General features: G+C 30.5%; 1 pseudogene; it reads right to left on the bottom strand.

Annotated features, from left to right (window-relative positions):
• Positions 1-2,618: 2,618 nt before the first annotated feature.
• On the bottom strand, positions 2,619-3,386 carry LOC119664825 (annotated as a pseudogene).
• Positions 3,387-6,453: the final 3,067 nt, after the last annotated feature.

A 6,453-nucleotide genomic window follows, 5' to 3' on the forward strand; every position in this document is an offset into this window, starting at 1 on the left:
TAAATAATAATAATAATAATAACATTGGATGATAATAAAATAATTAAGATGCCTTTTTTTCTGATAAAAAAATTTGTACAACCTAACCATTTAATTATTCTCAAACACCATTCTTCAGTTAAAGTTGTATTAACCACGTCAGTTGTATTTTCAGACTACCGTCTAATTTATAAAAAATTAAAACATATTATCATTAGTGAGATACTAATTACACACTATCTTGTTTGTGTACTTATATTTATTGTTAGAATGTTCTTAAAAATAAAATTTTTATCTTCAAAGCAAACTTGATGTTTAAATATATATGTATAATGAAAACATCAAATTAATATAAAACGTAAATATTAATATGTTAACCCTCCACAAACAGTATATTATAACCATGAGCCATCAACTATTTTATGGAAAGAAAAGTTTCCATGTATTAAACTATATGATCTGTAGGATCTTAGGTCTCAACAGAGTACTGCTTTATGATGTACTTTTGAAACAAATAAGAATATTTTAGCTGACCTCGAAGTAATTATGTATTCATTATTCAGAAAAACCTCATTTATCTCCTCGTTCTTCTTTTCCACGTTTTGTTAGGGCTTAGAGTACTATTTTTAATATTTATATGATTATATGATTAATATAATAATATGATTTAAACTATTTACTGTTATAGTGAACTATAACATTTTATTCAAAGTAAATGATTAAAATAATATTCAAAATTAATCAGATATAACATGCTTTTTTCGGTATTGCCACTACAGGAAATTTCTATAAAAACGATTTACAATGAGAGAACTTGACGTTAAAATCATATACATCACCAATGATTACACAATGATATTATGGAAATCTTGAACTGATTTTTGACGTAAATTCTTCAGCCATGATATTTTTCGTCTTCCAGGGCCACATCTGCCTTCAATTCTGCCTTCAATGATTAATTTTAGTAGTCCGTACTTTTCCGGATGCCTCAAAATATGACCAAAAACTCTAACTGTTTAGAGGGGTTTTACTGTTTCTAATTATTTGTCTCTTTGTTGACACGCCGAAGTACCACGGTATATGTAATTTTTTTCTGTCCAGCTTATTTTCAGTACCACATTTCAAAAGCCTCGAGTTTATTCATCGATGCAACAGACAGCGCCCACGCCTCTGTCCCGTAGAGAAGTATAGAGAATATATAGCATCGCAGCATTCTTATTCTGAGCGGTAATGACAGCTTTCGTGTGCACAGCAAATTTTTCATCTTGATAAAAGAAGACTTTGCTTTTTCAATTCGGACACGTATTTCTTTACTATTATCCTATTAATAGTAAAGAATTATTATTATTACTATTATGAACCAAATACTGTTAATCTTCCTCCAGAATTGGATCGTTTGCTTACCACCTTATATTGGCTTTTACTGCAATTTAATTTTAAGCTGTATTCTCTGCACTTTAATGCAACAGCGTCTAAAAGGTTCTGTAAGCCCTCTATTGAGTCGGCAATAAGCACTGTATCATCGGCGTACCTCAAATTGTTTATAAGTTCCCCGTTAACCACAATTCCATCTGTCGCATCGTGTAGTGCTTCTTTGAAAATAGTCTCCGAGTATATATTGAGTATATATTTATTCCTACTTCTTGCGTGAAGTAATTATCAAATGAAACATTCGTGTTCTGTTTCCAGACGTTTTCAATATATTAATTAATTACTTTAGTAAATGGCGTTTTGGATGTGATTATTCTTATCTGTGAATCATGTCATATGATTAAAATTTCTGTTAAGATAAAACTAACATAATCATAATCATAATGCGTAGAAAAAGTTTTAAATATTTCACAAGTTTTAATTGTTTAAATTCTCTTTCCAATTCTTGTCAAATGCAGTTCCAATAATAGATGTTTATTATATATATAAAAAACTGCAAAGCCAAATACGGAGGCGATGAGTTATCAAAAGGCTGCCTAAACTGTCAAAACAACATGAGAAGGTTATAGAAATGAGCGCAACATGTACCTATAAGGCAAGAACTGATTAACACTACTCAGCCAAGAAACTTGGTTCAACCACGCCTAAGCTTACCTGCCCATAGTGTTAGATTGTTAAATAAAATCTAAAAAATTATATTTGCTTTTGAAACATATCGATAAATTAATCGATAACGATCAAAAGACAACATTCTCTCATTATTCCCAACGGCAATCAAAAAATAAAAAACTTGAGATTTTTTAATATTTTTGTACTGAAGTCTTTATTCAGTAAATGCACATTTTTCGTAACTTTTTTTTATAAAATTCACTAGATTGACTGGTGCACAGTTGTACACATTTAGCTTAAAACGATTTATAAGAGTAAAATAATTCGTAATTCATAATTAAGTTGTTTAGTTTAATTGTAAAATGGAGCCGCATACAAATTTCCAGCGACACAGCACGCACTCATGCGTTAGCACGGCGTGAACGTACGTCGACGGTGAAAGCCATAAAAGTTTAATGACGAATATATATATTAAATTAATAATACAAATTAATATGAAGCGTTAAGCTGGCGATTGTGCAAAAAATATAATAACGAACACAGTTGTTCTACTAAAATTACTACATCAAAATGTGTACACCGCAGCTAAGCGATGCACCCACTTGCGCTACATTACTAGAAAGAAAACTTAACAAAAACAGTTTAACAACGGTCAAATGCCATATTTTGCCCAACTATCAACTTTGTTTAATGATAGTGACCATAGGAGAGTGCAGGAGCTGCATAAGCGACCTTAGCAATTGCTGGAGCTGCATAAGCGACCTTAGCAATTGCTGGAGCTGCATAAGCGACCTTTGCTATAGCTGGGGCAGACACAGCAGCAACAGCTAACGCTGGTTTCGCGACGACAGCAACACCCTTCTTTTCTACAACAGCATTGAAACCGTTAATTTTGTCTGCGGTATAAGTGACCTTACGAATGGAACCATCAGGTTCTGTCAAGGAATAACTACCATGTACAACACCATTGACAAGTGTTTCTTCTTGCTGTTTAGAATCACCAGTTGAATGATCGGAGACTCCATATGAAAAACTGTATTGTGGATTTGGATCATATGGTTCAGGTACGGCTACTTTGGCAACAGCAACAGCTGGTGCAGCATGTGCCACATAAGCTGGAGCAGCAGCGGCGTAAGTTACAGCAGGAGCAGCGTGTGCGACTATAGCTGGAGCAGCGTGCTGAACGAGTGATGTTGTAAGCACTTTTGGTGCAGCGTACGTAATAGCAGGTGCAGCATATGACAATGATGAACCATAACCATCAATTGGTAAAGCCACAGCTGTTGACAGTGCAACACCGAGCACAAATAATATCTAAAGATTTTGCGATAGCAAAGGAAAAACAAAAATTAATATAACACTTAATCCTCAATTTCCCATTTCTAGTATGAAGGATTTATTTTTTAAACTATCGAAGTTAAAAATTTACCTTTGCGAACATTTTTTGCTATATGATGTGTGCACTTACAAGAATACAACTTTGGTTTGAGATAAATTCTCAAAGAAGTCTGCACTTATATAAGCGGTACAAAGAATTTCTACTGCACATACGTTAATACTGCCGGCATTTTAAAATATGTACTAGTAACACAAAATCCACAAAAAAAAGAGTTGACAAGACCAACAACAAATTTCAAATTTTATAGGTACGCACCAATGTTGTCTTGCAATTTTAGTGATTGGCATTATACAATCGCTACTGTTCGTTTGTTGCTGTATTTGCCTTTGATTCTGGTTGTAATTCAATCGGTTACCATGAGATAAGATTTTTAGTCATCTGTATCTGACAGTCTATTGCTGTTGCATTCGATGGTTTGGTTTGATTTCGTCATTGCTTCAATTTACTCAATGATTTGCACGTATTGGTTGACTGCTAAACCAAACTGCTGCACTTACATGCCCAAATCTGTACATTTAGCTCAATATACGCCGATTGCAACAATTGCATCCGATTTGCACGCATTTGGAGTTATTATTTTTTTCATATTTTATTTTTATCGCCTCCAAATAGCTCGACTTAATTCTTTTGATCTCTCTTGACGTATCTCAAAGTGCGAAAAATCACTTCGATTTCAGTATCTTTTCATAGCGAGACTCGTTCAATTCAATTTCTTACTACAGCTGCTGCAATTGCTGCTACTCGTAATTAATGTTACCATTTTAACAAGTGAATATGCTCAGCAAACATTCTCCAAAAATTTGAATCTTACTATAAACAATGTTCGTATGACTACAACAAATATTGGCTGATGTAATACGAACATGGAATTATTAAAGCGGATACGTACAAGATCAGAATAAAAAATAATTCATATTTGGAGCACTTAAGTTGGTTAGATTGATTAAAATGTCGACTGGAAATAATGACAGGCGCTAGATACAAATTTGGGTAATTCACTCATTTTGTTCAATTATAAAAAGAGCAAGTAACAAGGCGCAGCGCATTGAGTTATTACTTTTTGACATAATTTATTTTAATATTGATTGCAAATCATTTATCAAACCTTGATTTTCTTAAGACTTTAATTATAAATCTGTCAAAAATGTGAATAATTTATTAGTTATTACAATACAATGAAATAATGTGAAAGAAAAAAAAATAGTATAGTTATAAACTTTTTCTATTAAATAAATTCGTTTTTATCTTCGACCATCTTTCGTTATCCTAAACTCTGCCTTAAATCGTCTTTTTCTCTGAAACCCTTCCTTTCATTTTAATTTTTCCTCAAATTTTCCTTTCAATGAGTTATTACTTTTTAATATAAAATATTTTAATATTGATTACAAATCATTTGTCAAACCTTGATTTTGTTTAAACTTTAATCATAAATCTGTCAAAAATGTGAATAATTTATTAGTTATTACTAATAACTATTAGTAATAAAGCGAAAAAAAAGATAGTATAGTTGTAAACTTTTTTTATTAAATAAATTCATTTCTATCTTCTACCATCACTCATTTTCCTAAACTCTACCTTAAAATGTTTTTTGCCCTGAACTCTGCTTTTTATTTGTCAGATAATCTTTTGTTTCAGTAACTAAAGAACGGTAATTTTCAAATAAAGTGAATGATAGGAAAGGGAGCTTATAGAGCGAAATTTTAATTTCCTAATAGATTAAAATTTGAATGTGTATAAATAGGTGTCCCTAAACCGAAATCCAATATAGACATTTTATTAGGAATTTTTTCCACAGGAAGACAAACGGAATGGTACAGAACGATATATGTGTTTTTAGTTTCTCAATAGATTAAGATTTAACAATGGATTAATTACAATTCTACTTATTGTAATCGAAAAATATCCATGATTTTACAAGCAAAAATCCAAATTTGCAAAATAATGTCTAAGAAAATGCTATAAAAAAATGCCACCATTATCGTATATTTTAATAGGGTCCACTAAATCAAAGTAGATCCAAATCTTCAAAAGTTTTTTTTCTTAATTGAACTAAGCTACAACTGTATTTAGAGACAGCGATTGTTGTTTACCCAGGTTTGAACTAATACCTAAAGCTTTCAAAAATCTGTTTAAGTGACCTGAACTTAAACTAATCATTGATTTTCTAGCATGATTAGTTTTCGTTTAACTCGTTTCAACAATTGGTCTGAATAATTAATATTCAAAAGTAATGGTTAACCATTTCTAATTACGTGTTTAAAAGAAACACCAGATCAGATCTTAGTGAATGTATAGGGTCACAATAATTAGTTAACCTAAACTGAACTAAAGTTATTCTGATATTTAAATTATCTGAAGTTGTAACTAATAATACGCATTGTTATTTTGTTGTTGGACTGCAGTTATATACGAAGTACAAACTAATTAAATAAAAATTCGAATATTTTCTAAGATCACTGGTGATAAGTACTTAACAATACTCGAAACAGCCTTGCATGGTCAGTGTTATTTCAATAAATTAATTAAAATCTTTGTTGTTGTTTTTTCATTACTGTTGGAACCCTTCTAATCGCATTTTTTGCAGTGCAGATGTAAGCGTAATATATTACTATAAGCTATTGCAAGGTATTATTATAATTGCCTAAGCCATATCAATTTAAAAAGGTAAAAGAGATAATTTAATTATATCGCATTCCAATAGGATCGTTTGTATTTCTTTTTATCTTTAAAACAACAATCTACAACGACATTACGATATAATAAAATTATATGATTCCATAAAAAATTAATTGACAAAATTTAATTTTTGTTTCAAAATTTGTTAAAATTATAAAAATAATTTTATAATTTTTTAACAGTAATCAATGAAATTAACCATATAAATAAATATATTGATTATTTATTTTATCGACATTTTTTTAAAATAAAACATAAATTATCGGTCACACATATATGTATTACTAAAAAAAGATCTTTTTAAATTATTTGAAAGTAGTACAATGTCACTACAATTTTAAAAGTAAGAATGTGATTAA

The sequence above is a fragment of the Teleopsis dalmanni genome, unplaced genomic scaffold, assembly GCF_002237135.1.
Source record: "Teleopsis dalmanni isolate 2A unplaced genomic scaffold, ASM223713v2 unscaffolded_contig_2699, whole genome shotgun sequence".
NCBI classification, from domain to species: Eukaryota; Metazoa; Arthropoda; class Insecta; order Diptera; family Diopsidae; genus Teleopsis; species Teleopsis dalmanni.